This window comes from Ciconia boyciana, chromosome 2 (genome assembly GCF_034638445.1).
Source record: "Ciconia boyciana chromosome 2, ASM3463844v1, whole genome shotgun sequence".
NCBI classification, from domain to species: Eukaryota; Metazoa; Chordata; class Aves; order Ciconiiformes; family Ciconiidae; genus Ciconia; species Ciconia boyciana.
In genome coordinates, this window is record NC_132935.1 from 107283080 (window position 1) to 107299093 (window position 16014).

The 16014-nt window shown below is 38.7% G+C and overlaps 1 long non-coding RNA gene across 1 annotated transcript in view; it reads left to right on the forward strand.

The window, feature by feature from the left end:
• The first annotated feature begins 3401 nt into the window (after window positions 1-3401).
• Window positions 3402-16014, forward strand: part of LOC140647178 (uncharacterized) — a 119178-nt gene continuing 106565 nt past the window's right edge. Inside the window, exon 1 of the long non-coding RNA XR_012040690.1 lies at window positions 3402-3432. This is a non-coding gene — a long non-coding RNA (uncharacterized lncRNA). The remainder of the gene's footprint in view (window positions 3433-16014) is intronic.

Sequence of the window (16014 nt, forward strand, 5' to 3'; positions counted from 1 at the left end):
ATTCATAGTAGAAACCATCAAACTTTCCCATTCTGAGTTTCCCTACACAGAACCAGGGGAAAGGGAAGCACTTACACGCAGCTTGCTGGACAGGTCACTTACACTATCTAGTTGGAAACATTGAGGAGCAGGGTACCAGTTAAACACCTCCCTTTGGACTCAGAGCTAGGGACCAGTTTTGGGACAGAGTTCCAAATCTAGTCCAAACTTTTCTCACAAGACTCACAGCTTTAGGAATTTGCTGTCTTTTACAGGCACAGAGTAAGGGTCTTCAAAGCATGGTGGAAAACTCACTTTTTTCCCCAGCTACAGGAGAATAGAAGAGCAAGGATGTTTCAAATATTTGCTTTACTACAAACTATTGTTGGCTGCCTTGGAAGATGTTATTATAAGAATCACCAGTGTCATGATCACCAAGGAGTAATCAGAGCAAAGGGTTACAGTTCCTTCTTTTCTGTGGGTGATTAAAAGTCAGGATAAATAAACAGCAATATAATTGTGCTGCAAGGCTATTGTGTCTTGATATTTCCTTCCTTGATGTGTGACTAATGTGAAAGTTAACAGAAGTTGATGGAATTTGAGCACATAATTTGATTATTAATACAAATATTTCATGTGTATACTGTCCTGGTTTCGGCTGGGATAGAGTTGATTTCCTTCCTAGTGGCTGGTGTAGTACTGTGTTTTGGGTTTTAGTACACGCTGATGTTTTGGCTGTTGCTAAGCGGTATTTACACTGGTCAAGGACTTTTTTCAGCTCCCCATGCTCTGCCAGGTGCCCAAGAAGCTGGGAGGGGACACAGCCAGGATTGTTGATCCAAACTGACCAAAGGGCTATTCCATACCATATGACGTCATGCTCAGTATATAAAGCTGGGGAAGAAGAAGGAAGGGGGGGACATTTGGAGTGATGGTGTTTGTCTTCCCAAGTAACCATTACATGTGAGGGAACCCTGCTTTCCTGGAGATGGCTGAACACCTGCCTGCCCATGGGAAGTAGGGAATGAATTCCTTGCTTTGCTTTGCTCGCGTGCGCGGCTTTTGCTTTCCCTATTAAACTGTCCTTACCTCAACCCACGAGTGTTCTCACTTTTACTCTTCCGATTCTCTTCCCCATCCCACCGCGGGGGTGGGGGGGAGTGAGTGAGCGGCTGCGTGGTGCTTAGTTGCTGTCTGGGGCTAAACCACAACAATGTTTAGGCCACTTTTTGGACAGAAGCTTTCATACAAGTCTTTCCTTTGCAGAGACTAGCAGTTTACTTTTTTATAAGCAAAGAATGCTAATAAGAAATTAAATGTTTACAGAAAAAAAAATCCACTGTACTTCCAGCTACTATGTAACATTCACATTTACCCATACTCTAATGACAGATATTTCTATTGTAGTTCCCTGGGTCAATTTTAAAGCTTTTGTGATTACATCTTGTGACTTGGAGACCTAATTATTGAAACAGATGAAGAAAATAATCTCATAGCAATTTAAAGTATAGTATGCTCCTAAGTTAAGGTGTGAATGAATGATGCATACAAATGGTAGACAGTGGAAAGTACCATAAACATACAGATATGTTTATCTGGTTTTGGTACCTTAAGAAGTAATATGTTTATATTCACATGGTATTTCTCACTTAAAGCAGATTGTTCTTATGCTATGATAATACTTTTCTTATTTCAATTTACCTGTTATGCTTATAATATTCTTACTAGGATTATATCTCTTTGACAGGGATGGACCCTCCAAACTACTTCAGAATCAGATGTAAATAATGCCCAAATGCTAGTATAATATGCATAAAAGTCTGAGAAAGAGAACAAATAAGTTTTGAACAAGGCACACACTAATAATTCTGTAAAACAGTTGTTATCATATTTAACCACCATGAAGGGCTTTATGAAATAATTGGTAGAACTGGTGGGGAAAAGTTTTTCCTTCAGGAAACTTTGAGGGCATATTTTCCCCCTTCCTTTACTGGAGCCATTTTTTGTAAAGCTTCCTTTTTAGAAAGATGTGTATTTTTCTTGTGTACTAAAGGGTATAGTGCTTTGCAGTGCTTTCAAATATATTCTGTATGTGAATCAGGCAGAATTATGTAAAAACAGAAGCCTCAAACCACCTTAGTCTGGAATTCTGCCTTCCCAGGAGGGCTGACAGGTCTGGACAGAGCATTACGGTAAGTGAAGTGTTAAAATCTATTTTTTGTACCCAGGCTGACTTGTTCAAACTCTCTCAGAGTTTATCTCTACACATTCTACATGGAAATTTCCAAAATTTCCTCAATGCACATTTTAACAATGTAGGTTTGTTTTGGAGGTTGTATATCCAAAAAACATTTCAGCTTTGTTAAAATTCTTGTCTCATCAGATGCTTTGCATTTTTCCCCTTATGACTGAATTAACCCATTTATTTTTGTTTATTTGGCTTACGTGCATCATGGAACAAATGAGGTTGTAGATAGGATAGAGATAGCAAAAAGATCGGGCTTTTAGGGTGAAATCATGGTAGTGTTACTCAGACTGTAGTATTTTCGCAATTATTTACATAGGAAACTAGCTTTTAATGTGACACTTTGTCTGGGTTACTAACAGCAGGGATAATTTCACCATGACCCCTCTCTGAGATTAGGACAAGAGACTGCTAGTTCGCTGATTTTAAGATATTCTTCTTCTATGGTCCTATCATTACAAGGGAACCAAAAGCTGTATTTCATGAGCCTGTTTTAGTACATATAGGCAAATTAAAACTTTATCATTAACATTTGTGGCTACAGGATAAAAATATATAAAACTAGTAATTACACTACAATTTTTCAATAGCTGGTTGTTTCCTGGTGGGATAAATTACCACTGGATTTGAGGAAGACTTCAGTTGGGCTCTTGTGTGTATTTGCAGTGAACAGCACATTTGCATTCCAAAAGCAATGCAGAGATCTAACACTGAGTTATAATCCCTTTACCCAATAAACATAAAGCAAAGAATTCTGAATGCGCATTGTTCCTCCAGTCTTAATATCTTAATTGGATATGATGCAAATTACCACCAAGAGTTAGTTTTAGGGTTTTATTTAATTCATTATATTGATTTATATGTTTTTATTACTTTAATAATAAGAAGACTACTTTGAATAACCTGATGGTTAGTTTTGAACGTCTATTTCTTGTATATTTAGTTAAGTACTGCCTACAATAAGCAGGATGTTGCAAAATTGATAAAATTTCAGCTATATCCTGTTAGTTCCTGGGACCCAAATCAGTATATGCCTCCCCTGTAGCTGGGCCTACAGGCACTGATAGTAAGAGGTATATACAAAGTAATCAAAGGACAGTTGAGACAATAATTTTTGTTTATATTTTCCAGGCTGAAAACTGCAACAAAAGCAAAAGGTTGTTGAGAAAATATGAAACAAAAGACACATCTTAGTCTGCTGCCTTAGGGTAAGCCTTTATTTTTTCTCTGGGTTTCTGTTGATCAAATTTTATTTAAAGAAGTCATTTGGTAAACATTTTTCATCTTGTTTTCTCTCTGCTTGAAGACCAAACTTTTATCTAGCATAATATAATGTTTACCTCTTTCTGATTTTATTATTCATCTGGTTTTAGGTAGACCATCATTTTCATAGAGTATGAAAGCACAGGCACTGTGAGGAAATTGATAAAAGAGAAGCTAGAAGCAATGAAGGGCAGAATATTTCATAATGGCTTTAAAAGTATACTTCATACCTTTCTCAAAAACAGAGAATTAATACTTTTATTGTCTCAAAACCAAAATGCTTTTGCTTTTGGTTTTGTTAAAAATGTAATGGTCTACTTCAATCATCAGATCTTGAACTGATGGAAAACAGATATAAATTATGTGTTTGATCCTGCAAACCTCACTTAGGTCCTTTAATATACCAAAATGTCTAGTTGTGATCAAAGAAAACCAGGAGGAGTGGATGAATGGCACTCTGGAGAATTAGGGTGTGATTATCAAAGTCCTGGGGAAGAAGTCTTACAAGAAGCCAAGCTTAGGAAGGATTATGGTGATCCCCCCTCCCCTTCCCCTGCCCCCTTTTTTTTTTTTTTACTTTAAGAAAGATAAATCCCAGGGAACAGAAAAGTTTTTGCAAAGAAACTCACCAGCACAAAAGTTTCATTAAAGCAATTTAAATTATGTGTGAAAAAGATGATTTGTTAGTGGTTATATTTGTTTCAGTGTAGCTTAATGACATACGCTTGTATGATATATTACCTTACTCTAAGTAATGAATAGTATTGGCACCAAGAAATTTCAGACAGGACCGATTCATGTATGGAGAAGCTGAGCTCTCCCAAACGTGGGGATAAGACACAATGGTGGTGGTTGTCCATCTAACGGAAATACCAAACTGAAGGCAAATGTGATAGTGCCACGTTAGCAGGTGTTGGTGTCACACACAAAGAAAATCTGTAGGTCCAGAACAGTGGGATATGGAAGACATGATGGCAGCAGTTTGAAGGGATCTAAAGACAGGAACAGAGCAATAACCCCTAATACCAGAATACTTCACTCTAGTTTGCTGGGTACAGCAGTGAAGCACTAAGAACAAGATGATAGCAGCAAAAAACAATTTAATCCTCTGCCTTGGCCTTCTTCATAAACTCTCCTCTTTCTCCCTATCCTTGAAAAAGGGGAAAAAAAAGTACAATAAGGAGACTCAACTAGTTTACAAAGACCATGAAAAAGAAAAGAAGATATTGATGACTGATGAAACAGTGACTTTTTTCTTTTCCCTTGTATAGGTTGTTATAGGCAGGTTAGCCTCTCTGTGAATAAAGTCATCAGGCATTTCTTGTTAGCTTATAGGTGTCCCTCATTGCTTGGAAATGTGGTGTTACATTCAGATAGTCATAACCTGGACTTCCTGGATTGGTCAAGTCTCCCTTCTTAAAGTAATAATGATTTAGCCTGACTTTGCATCTGGATAAGTGTTATGCTCTATTTTACTGCAAAATATGTTTATGAACCACAGGATGGTGAAAGAGGATTTCTACTTGTTCCCTTTTGTGTAGCACAAACCAAACTAATTTTCATGTTAGTTATAGACTGCCATGTAGATCTGATTTATGAACTGTATTGCACAAATCAATTTATCCACATGGGTTCTAATTTATACAGACATTCAAATACAATCTCATGGAAATGACAAAAATCAAGCATACATTTGCAGTCATTTGAAGAATGAAGGCAATAAATTTAAAGGGATTTCTTCCTTCTGACTTTCTGTTCTGTAATACAAGTATTAGAAAGGGAAGAAGGAATTTATTTATTCCTACCACTAAATTGGAGAGATAGGGGTTTGGTGGATGGACTGTTAGATGGATAAGGAATTGGATGGATGAATGCATCCAAAGACTTACTGTCAATGGCTCAATGTCCAAGTGGAAACCAGTAACAAGTGGTGTCCCTCAAGGGTCTGTACTGGGACCAATACTATTTAATATCTTGTCGTGGTTTAACCCCAGCCGGCAACTAAGCACCACGCAGCCGCTCATGCACTCCCCCTCAGTGGGATGGGGGAGAGAATCAAAAGAGTAAAAGTGAGAAAACTTGTGGGTTGAGATAAAGACCGTTTAATAGGGAAAGCAAAAGCCATGCACACAAGCAAAGCAAAACAAGGAATTCATTCACTACTTCCCATGGGCAGGCAGGTGTTCAGCCATCTCCAGGAAAGCAGGGCTCCATCACATGTAACAGTTACTCAGGAAGACAAACACCATCACTCTGAACGTCCCCCCCTTCCTTCTTCTTCCTCCAGCTTTATATGCTGAGCATGACATCATATGGTATGGAATATCCCTTTGGCCAGTTGGGGTCAGCTGTCCCAGCTGTGTCCCCTCCCAGCTTCTTGTGCACCCCCAGCCTACTTGCTGGTCGGGTGGTGTGAGAAGCAGAGAAGGTCCTGACTCTGTGTAAGCACTGTTCAGCAACAACTAAAACATCTCTGAATTATCAACACTGTTTTCAGCAGAAATCCAAAACATAGTCCCATACTAGCTACTATGAAGAAAATTAACTCTACCCCAGCTCAAACCAGCACATATCTTCATGAATGACATAGGCAGTGGGACTGAGTGCACACTCAGTAAATTTGTGGGTCACATCATGCTGAGTGGTGCAGTTGACTTGCTTGAGAGAAGGGATGTCATCCAGGGGGACCTTGATAGGCTTGAGGAGTGGGCCTCTGTGAACCTCATGAAGTTCAACAAGGCAAAGTGCAAGATCCTGCACCTGGGTTGGGGCAATCCCCAACATCAGTACAGACTGGGGGGATGAACTGATTCATAGCAGCTCTGCAGAAGAGGACTTGGGGATACTGGTGGATGAAAAATTGGACATGAGCCAGCAATGTACTCTTGCAACCCAGAAAGACAATTGCATCCCAGGATGCATAAAAAGAAGTGTGGCCAGCAGGTCAAGAGAGGTTATTCTCCCCCTCTACTCTGCTCTTGTGAAACCCTACCTGGAGTACTGCATCCAGCTCTGTGGTCCCCACACAAGAAAGACATGGGACCTGTTAGAATGGGTCCAGAGGAGGGCCACAAAAATGATCAGAGGGCTGGAACACCTCACCTATGAAGAAAGGCTGAGAGAGCTGGGGTTGTTCGGCCTGGAGAAGAGATGAGGGGAGACCTTATTGTGGCCCTTTGTTATATAAAGGGGGCTTATAAGAAAGATGGAGAGACGTTTTACCAAGGCCTGTAGTGACAGGACAAGGGGCAATGGCTTTAAACTGAAAGAGGGTAGATTTAGATTAGATATAAGGAAGAAATTTTTTATGGTGATGGTGGTGAGACACTGGAACAGGTTGCCCAGAGAAGCTGTGGATGCCCTATCATTGGAAGTGTTCAAGGTCAGGTTGGATGGGGCTTTGAGCAACCGGATCTAGTGAAGGAAGTCCCTGTCCATGGCAGGGGGGTTGGACTAGATGATCCTTAAAGATCCCTTCCAATCCAAACTATTCTATGTTCTAGTTGATGGTTTAACTCTTTCTGGGCAGTTATGGACTTCTTGTTGAGCAAAGATCAAAGTGAAAGCAAAACTTGCTTCTCTCAGCTTTTTCATGATAGTAGTAAAGATAAATATTGTTACAGGAGAAGGGGAAATATAAGATGCCTTAGAATATTTCAGATATGTAGAGTATTTTAGTGATTAGCATCAATCAGAGAATTGAGTGTTATGGGTAAACATATCCTTAGAAGCCTTAATCTGGGTAAGTCTAACAGCACAAGCCAGAGAAGATGTTTTGCCAAGGATTTCAATGTAGGTTAGCCAGAGCTGAAAGCATTTGGGCCCTCTGGCAAGCTTCTGTTGTTATTCTGAGCCTCTCTTGTTCACAGCTTCATTGTTGGTGTTGTCTGAGACAGTCAAAGTGAAGTCAAATTGCGTATGTCTCTATATCAGACAATCATACCCCTAGTCGCTGCACAGGTGGAAGTCTTTGTCAGTTCTCCTCTATACCAGCTGAAGACCAGAATGCAAACCCAGAGCCTTCCTGGGAAAGCAAATCTTTTAAAGTGGCTATAAAAGTTCTTTGAATCCTCTGAGTAAATATGAAAGTTAAGAAAAACTTGTTTGACTTTCTGTTTTGGTCTGTGAATTGCTCTCAAAGAAAGATTCAAGCCATTGAATCAAGCCAAGAAGAATTACGTTCTTTTCAGTATAATTTATTTCTTATATAGTGCTGTTTTTGTAATGCTTCTCATCTCTAAGGGTCTATCAGGCCCAGCTCTTTCATACACATGTCTTAAAACTGTCTGAAAATGTTGTGGTCCTAGTGTTGGCGAGGTGTTGAAAACTTCTACTGTGATTGTAGCAAGACTGGGAAATATCCGTTTTTAGTCTCTGCAGTTCTCTGTGAATGGGATTAGCACATTAGGAAATCCTGGATAAGTGCATTCTGTGGGCATGATCCATGAAATGAGAAAAGGAGGAATTATTCTGTAGTCCAGCTGCTACAAAAACACACTTGTTTTTATTCATGTCTGTAGGAAACCCAGCAAGGGACTGGGCTGGTTCTTATTTTCCTACCTCGCCAAATTCATGAAGGCAAAGAAGGACAGTTTGTCAGCCAGCAGGAAGCAGAAGTCAACTAAAATGAGCAGGGAAATGAACTGTTGAAAAGAGAAAGCATATTCAAACCTAGTGGCTTGTAGTCAACTCGTCATTAGTCAGTAAAACTAAGTAGTTTGAACAGTCTTTTTTTGGTATGAATAATTTACAGGAGTCAAATCTGTGGCTTCATTACTAAAAACAGTAATAATATTGTGGCTGTGACACTAATAGATGTCTCAATTTGAGAGAGAATAGGTTTTGTAGGTAGGGTGTAACATCTTTATTTAAATCAGCTTTCATCAGGTCTGTTAGCATTGTTTCTATTGTGTTCATAATTGTTATTATCTATGGAATTCTATTTCCCCTCAAGCATTAGAACTGAAACAGAGATGGAAATATTGTGTTGAAAAATGTGTTCCCCCTCATAATGGATTGACATAATGCTGCTGGTGGTGACATGATTTCATACACACAGTTTCTACGAGGAGACTGATGATAATGTTGCGTTCTAGGATGTATGTATTGGTGTCCAATAAGTAGGATATGATTTATGTTTCATTACTGTAGAAGCCTGTTGTGTTTTGAAAAAAGCTGTGTCTTCATAGTCTTTAAGAATCCCCAGGGTTTTGTTGTGAGGGGTGATGGGGTACTTTTTTCATGGTGGTAACAGCGATAATTGTTTCAAACTTGTTGTTGTAACATGATTTGGTACAATTTGATCTATTAAATGGTTGGTTGCTTTTGGTGATAAGTCTTGCAAGAATACAAGAACGTTCAGAGATGGTAAGGTCTGGGAAAATGTTTCTTCTACTGTAGACTGGAGTTGCTGAATGACTTCATATACAAGTTTCACCATTAAGTGACTAGTGGCAAGCAGAATTGTATGTTCTCTTTGTAGGTTTTTGCAAATGGTTTGTTCAAAGGCCAGCTTTTCATTGGGACAAGTATCCAAACTACAGCTGGCCCAGTGTGCACTGTTTTTTCTTCTCCAAAGGTCAAGCTTCTGCCCAGAGGAACTATGTACTGTATTTTCATATATTAATATGTAAAATTAGAAGATTATTTTGATTGGTTCTATGTAATAAATTATTCATAATGATCCTGTCCCGTATGGCAACCTCAAATACAATGAAAAAATGTCAGACTAGACAGATTACAACACATCTAATCTTTTTCAGGGTAAGAATCAGTAGAATTATGAGAACAATCACTAAACACTTTTCCCTCAGAGAACAAGGCTGTCTGCTGCCTAACACCTAATCAACTACCGTAAGTAAACTTGGACACTGGGAACTACTGTATGTGGCTAAGAGGCAACTCTCTGATCCTATATATTACGAGGAACTAAAAAAAAAAGCCCACAAACCCCTCAACAGATACCCATCTTTACCTGAGAATCAAGATCCTATCAATTTTTTTTTTTCTAAAATTCTAAAAAACCACACAGCCTCATCCTTTGTTCTCTCTTCATAAACTTTTAATACTCTTCCTAAGATCAGCTATTAAGATTTGTAGGTCCATCCTCACTCAGTAAGCCAGCTTTTTTCAATACAATGCAGATTTTCTGTGCAATCACTCAAGGTAAATATTTCTGTACCAAAATCAGCACTATCACCATTGGCATCATCAGTCTATACAGCAAAATCTGACATTGGCATGACATCATACCTGTTTCAGCCCATACTATAGGTTTACATTAGTGTGACCCAGGCTATCTTAGTGACTTCCACTACAAATTCAGTAAGATCTTTCTCTAGAACACTTCTTAGTATTGTAGAAACTTCAATTCTTAGATTCTACTGTAAGATGATTAAAAAGGCAAGCTACCTAAAATAAACAGAAAACACGGAGACCTCTACTCCCACTTTCCCCAAACTAAAATACATCTAAAGCTCATCACTTCAAATCACGTAAGTTGCAACATTGCTTCTCAAATAAGATACCAGATTAAACAAAGATATGGTAGGATGAGGGTCCTCTAGCTCAGTGCTCTCCCTCCATCAATGGTTAACAACAGATTTTTATTTGAGTTAAAGAACAGGAGAAAGCTGATGAGGGGTGCTCCTGCTGTGTATTCTCTCAGCTTCTAATGGACTGTGGCTTGGTCATTTTCCAGGTCAGAGGCTGTGATTTTAAAAAAGTCTAAATTTTCTTACAGAAAAAAAACCCAAACCTTCTTTTCCCCTCCGATTCCTTTTTTTTTTAGGTGTTGTAAACTTGTATTTAAATGGCAAGGTCTTGTATATCTTCCATTTTTATGACATAGTCAGAGCATAGCTGATATCATGAGGTTTGTTCTACATCACTCTGCACTGACTGATAGTGAGCTAACATGACATAAAAATTATATAGAAACAACCATTAAGCCTTGGAAATCTCTGGGAAGATTTATTTTAACTTGTTAAAAACCACTTTGGTGGTTTTGATAGTCTCACTGAATTGCTAGTCCTCCTAAGTTTCTCCATGACTGCTAAAAGGTAAGTTGCTACTGAAAGAAAGAAAGGCGGATTTGGATGTATTTATATGTACAAATGAAATACTATGTTGTATCTCCACTAACAATAATTATACCTAGGCTGTTCATCAAAGGCTGCCAAAATTCATTAGAAATTGAGCTTTAGAACACTCCCGTGTCATAAAATCAAGGGTTCACTTCAACTACCACTAATATTCAGATTTTAAAGCAACAGTTAATCAGAACCGAAAAAGAGTAAAATCAAATAAAGTGGAACTAGAAGTAAAGTTCAGGAAAGAATACATGTCCGTGCTTAACTTCCAGCCTATTTCGACAATTAGCCAAGCACCTGATTTGAAATCAGTGGCTAATATGTGCTTAATGTTAAATACAGCTTTTTGATCCCAGGGCATGTTTATTAATGTTGACATCAGGTTAGTCTAAAGCTATAACCCTTTTACTGAAATTAAAAAGTAATTTTCCTTTAAATGTTACAACTTCAAAGACTGAGCTCAAGAAATGTACAACAGGTCAATAAGAGCCTTGGGCATATTGAACTCTTCTGAACCATCATTACTGCATTGTCTAGGTGTCTTGCGCAGTGGGGACTGTCTCTCATCCTGTCATTTTTAATTTATGAGCTTTCCAAGTCCCACATTCTAGCCTTGGGACTGGAAATTTCTATGGACACGATATTTGTTTAAAATATCGTTTGTTTGTACACACTAGCTATGATTCACATAAGGAGTAATGTATTTATTAAGGGTGCTAGTTATTTCAAAGTACACAGAAGTGTCAGTTCAGTTTCTTAGTTTTAGGTGTGAAAAACAAAGAACTTCACAGACTGGCAAAAATTCCATGAAGAATTACAATGGTTCATATCTTCCATGCAAGTAAACAAAGATTTCTGAGATTTAATGCATTAAAGCACAGTGGTTCCTGAGAGTTTCATTTAGATTTTCTTTGGAAACAATACAAATTTGTATACAAAACTCTTCTGCTTCAACTGTTGGGTTTTTGGTTGGGTTTTTTTTTGTTATAATTCACACTTCTGAAAGTTTGGGACATCAAAAATTTTCTTAGAGAAGAGACAGAATGTGTTCAGTGTCCAGGCATATTACAGTAAAATGCTCTTTTTTGTTTTCAGTGTGAAGAATCTGAGCCTTGATTTCTTCCCTGCTGAGTTTGGAGCTTAGCCAATGCAACTTGCTTTAGGTTTGTGAATAGTTTACATAATGCAAAGTCTTTTGTCTGCCTGTCAGCCAGGGAAGAGCTTAACATTTTCATCTGCAGTTGCAGCATTCCATTTTTGTCAGCCCCATTGGTGTCTGGAGCAGCTAGCTGAGTTTCTCTGCTATACCCTGAATAAGCAGTTGCTAAGTGTGGTGGATGTATGCCTGGCCCTGCAAAATACCAAGAAGGTACTGTTTTGAGGATTCGCAGCCCACCCTGTAGCAAAGTAGCCAAATATGACAGATTTCATACTCTTGGTAACTCAAGTGCAAGTGGAAGCTAGTACTGAAACACTGCATACTAATGCTAGTGAGCTCTATTAACAGACAAATATAGTATTTTAAACAGTATATAGTATTTTAAACAGTATGTACCCATCCTGTATTTAAGACTTTTCATCAAGTGCCAGCTTCACAGAAGCTCAGCTCTGTGGGACAAGTAGAAGTAAGGCCAATGGAGTCTCAGTTGGCTGAGGAAACTGAAGTCAGCAGGAGGCTGGCAAGGTAGAGGTTTCAAGGATACTTCTTTTCCCTATGTAAAACTTACAAGTAACCTAGAAATTACACTATTAAATGCCTGAGTATGGCACCAAGTTTCTCAGAGAAGGTGAAAGAGAAAAGTGTGATGGTTATACTACTCTCCCATGAAGGTAAAAAGGAAATAAGCTGTCAATGATCAACACTAAGTGGCAGAGGACATGCTAATGTGTTACTGAAGCAAAAATAATCCTTTTAGCAAAAACCATCCAAATTTTGAAATTTGGTGTAATTATGAAAGCCATCCTGAGAGTAAAGGAAATAACATTTCATCTCTTACTACAACCTTGGGTTATGGGAAATGTGGCTTTCACTCAAATACTGCTTATTTTCGGTGAGAACCATTCATTACAATTTCAAGATATCATGTTTCACGCAAATGTTTCTGTCCTTCAACTTCAATTTTTAAAAATTACAACATCAAAATAAGCATTGTAACACCAGGCTACAGAAAACTTTCTTTAGAAAGAAAGTAACTTTTCTAAAAATATCTTGTGAAGTTTTACGTTGCTGTAAGGATTTTTCTTTTGCCTTCAGCCTAAGTTTTTGTTCTAGGATGAGTCCTGCATTTGGGGCACTATAACTTTAGAAGTACCACATCAGCATTGCTTACTGTTGACTGTTCTAAAATTCTTAGTTTAAAAGGAAGCCTTTCACAGTTTTTGCATGTTTGTTTATACATTAGTTGGCTCATCTTTCTTGTCCAGGTGTATAATTTCAGAAGTTAGAAGAAGTTTAAAGTCCTTAGAACAAAGTGGGCTTATGGATCTAAAGGTGAATATTCAGTTTTATAAACTGTCAGGTACAGTGATCTGAGAAATAGAACAGTAGAGGAGAACAAATGGATGAAAAGCTTGTTTATTCCAAAGAGGTATCACCCAGCTGAGGTCTCAAGGCTAGCAATAAAGAAGGTACTTTGTTGGAGGTAGTCACTGGAAAATGGCATAATTACAGAGCATACAAACGATGATGCTGCACTAAGGCCATCTTTCACACAAGGTTGCGGAAGGCAGGAGCAAGAACTGGCAGAGGAGTTTTACAGTGTGCCTGTTTCATTCCATGTATGGATCATGTGCTGACTAGGCTAAATCTTTGCCTTTGCAGGAGCTTCAGATATCTGGTCTGTAAATTAGAAACCATGCGTAAAAATGCTCAGGGCTCCATTCCTCTATCCAGCTCATTCCTACATAAGGTAAAAAGGGGGTCTTGTGTTCTTCTTCTTCCTTATTTGGGTAGGATGTGTACTGAGATAAAGGTCAAATTTTCTTTTTTCTACGTGAATGAAAACGGAGTCTAAAGATTTATTTGGGAAAATTCTGCCTAACTATCATCCTGTATTTTGTGAAAGGTGGTCCACATTGTTATATTTATTAAAGGATTCTCTCTAGTAATTATATAATGTAAATAGGAAATGTTAAAAAAAAACCCCAACAACACAAAAACCAGTGAAGAAAAACACCTGAGTTAAATAGGAAGGATCCAAGTGGAAGAAAATAATTTGCTGTAGTACTTGAGAGGATTCTCATGAATAGTAAAAACTCCAGCTAACAGCCTGCAGCTCTCAAAATTATTTTTGTTTGGCTTTCTCTTTTCGGAAGTGTTGAGCTCTTTGCTTTAGTTATAGCTTTCCTCTTTCTTATATATTATGAATCATAAGTTATAAATCACTTGCAGCAGTGTGGCAAGCCCTATATAAAGCAGAAGTTGACATTCCACCTGAAAAATGTCAGGGACCAAGTAGAGAAGTAAAATTTTAGGTACTTCGTGGATTGCAGGTAGTGCAGCAATTCCACCAGAGACCCTAAGTAAAATGGAACAATTGCAGATGCCCCAATCTAGGAAAGAATTACAACAACTTAGGGGTACTTTAGGATACTGGAGGAGACATGTACCTGGATTTTCTATCATTGCTTACCCACAGTACTCACTCTTACAAAAGGGAGAACTGTGGAAATGGAAGGCAGAACATGAAGAGGTAGTCAAAACTCTAATACAGGAATTAAAGACATATCAGTCACTGGGGCCAGTATACCTCCACAACCCTATTATAGCAGAATGGGGTTTTGCAGAGCATGGTACTTATTGTAATCTATTCCAGACCGGGCCAAGCAGGCCAAAAAGGCCTTTAATGTTTAGCTCAACTGCATTTAAAGAGGCCGAACATATTACGAGTGGGAAAAGGGACTTTTGCCTTTAGTCCAAGCAGTTAAACAAGTTGAGACACTAAGGGATAACCCATCTAGAAAAACCTACCGAGACCTGGATTGTTTTCTCTTTCCAGGAACAATACCAGGAATTATACCAGTACACTTCCCCTGGAGATTGGGTTAACCATCGAAAGATTGCTTACCCTTCCTCATGGGAGTAATCATCACCAGCATGAACCAAATTCAGTTCATACATCAACAAGCCTGACCCACAGGGTGGAGGCCCTCATTTCTTTTATTTATGCTAATCAATACGGTAACTATAGTACATTCTGCACCAGTTGTGGGTGCAATCTACTGTAACAGCAATTAGAAGGGAAGGCGATGAAGGCACCTTGCCTACTGAGATTCAAAAGATAATTTGAGATAATGTGACTCAATTCAAAAAGGATTTCCAGTCTTGGTGGTATCTAGTTAATTTCACTTATGACCCCACCAACAGCAAAGCCACAGCTTTTGTTTTGACAATACGCAATGCTTCGTATTGTCAATACGCAATTGTATTGCATATTTGTAATTTGACAATTACTTCGTAATTGTCAATACGCAATCCCAGCACAATCATTGTGCTGGGATTAAATCACAATGGAACTGTCCTCTATCCATTAGAGTATAGGCCCAACAAAGTGGGAACAAATGGCAAACTGTTGATGTTGATGCATGTGTTGTACAGGAACAACAGGAATAGTATTACTTGTGAAAGTAATACTGTTAAGGCCCAAGACATTTGTCTTGACACTGAATAAAATGTTTGTCATTTTGAAATACATCCTGATGAAACCCCTGAAACTGTACTTGTATATGTTGGAAATGGGTGTGTTTGTATAAGAACCCTTTGTGATTCTATATTTGTAGACAACACCACTGTAGAGACAAATAATCACTCAAATATCTGTATTTGTAATTTTACCAAAATTATGGGATGTGATTTTAACTATTCAGCTCCTGTCACAACCCACCAATTGCTACAATCTAACTATACATTGTATCAAGATTTATTGCCTACTCCTATCGGAATGAATCTGACATTGGTAAGAAAACTGTTGCAACATGATGACCTGAGTCAATTGCTAAAACAAATCCGGAGCAATGGACAAGGAACCCTGATTATTGTCCATCATGGTGCAGAGAAGATACACCATATCCTAGAAAGGTTGAAGAAACCTCAGTAAGTTTGCAGACAACACCAAGTTGTGCAGGAGTGTTGATCTGCTTGAGAGGAGGAAGGCTCTGCAGAGGGACCTGGACAGGCTGGATCGATGGGCTGGGGCCAATTGTATGAGATTCAACAAGGCTAAGTGCAAGGTCCTGCACTTGGGCCACAACAACCCCATGCAACGCTACAGGCTTGGGGAAGAGTGGCTGGAAAGCTGCCCAGCAGAGAAGGACTTAGTAGTGTTGGGTGACAGCCACCTGAATATGAGCCAGCAGTGTGCCCAGGTGGCCAAGAAAGCCAATGGCATCCTGGCTTGTATCAAAAATAGTGTGGCCAGCAGCACTAGGGAAGTGATC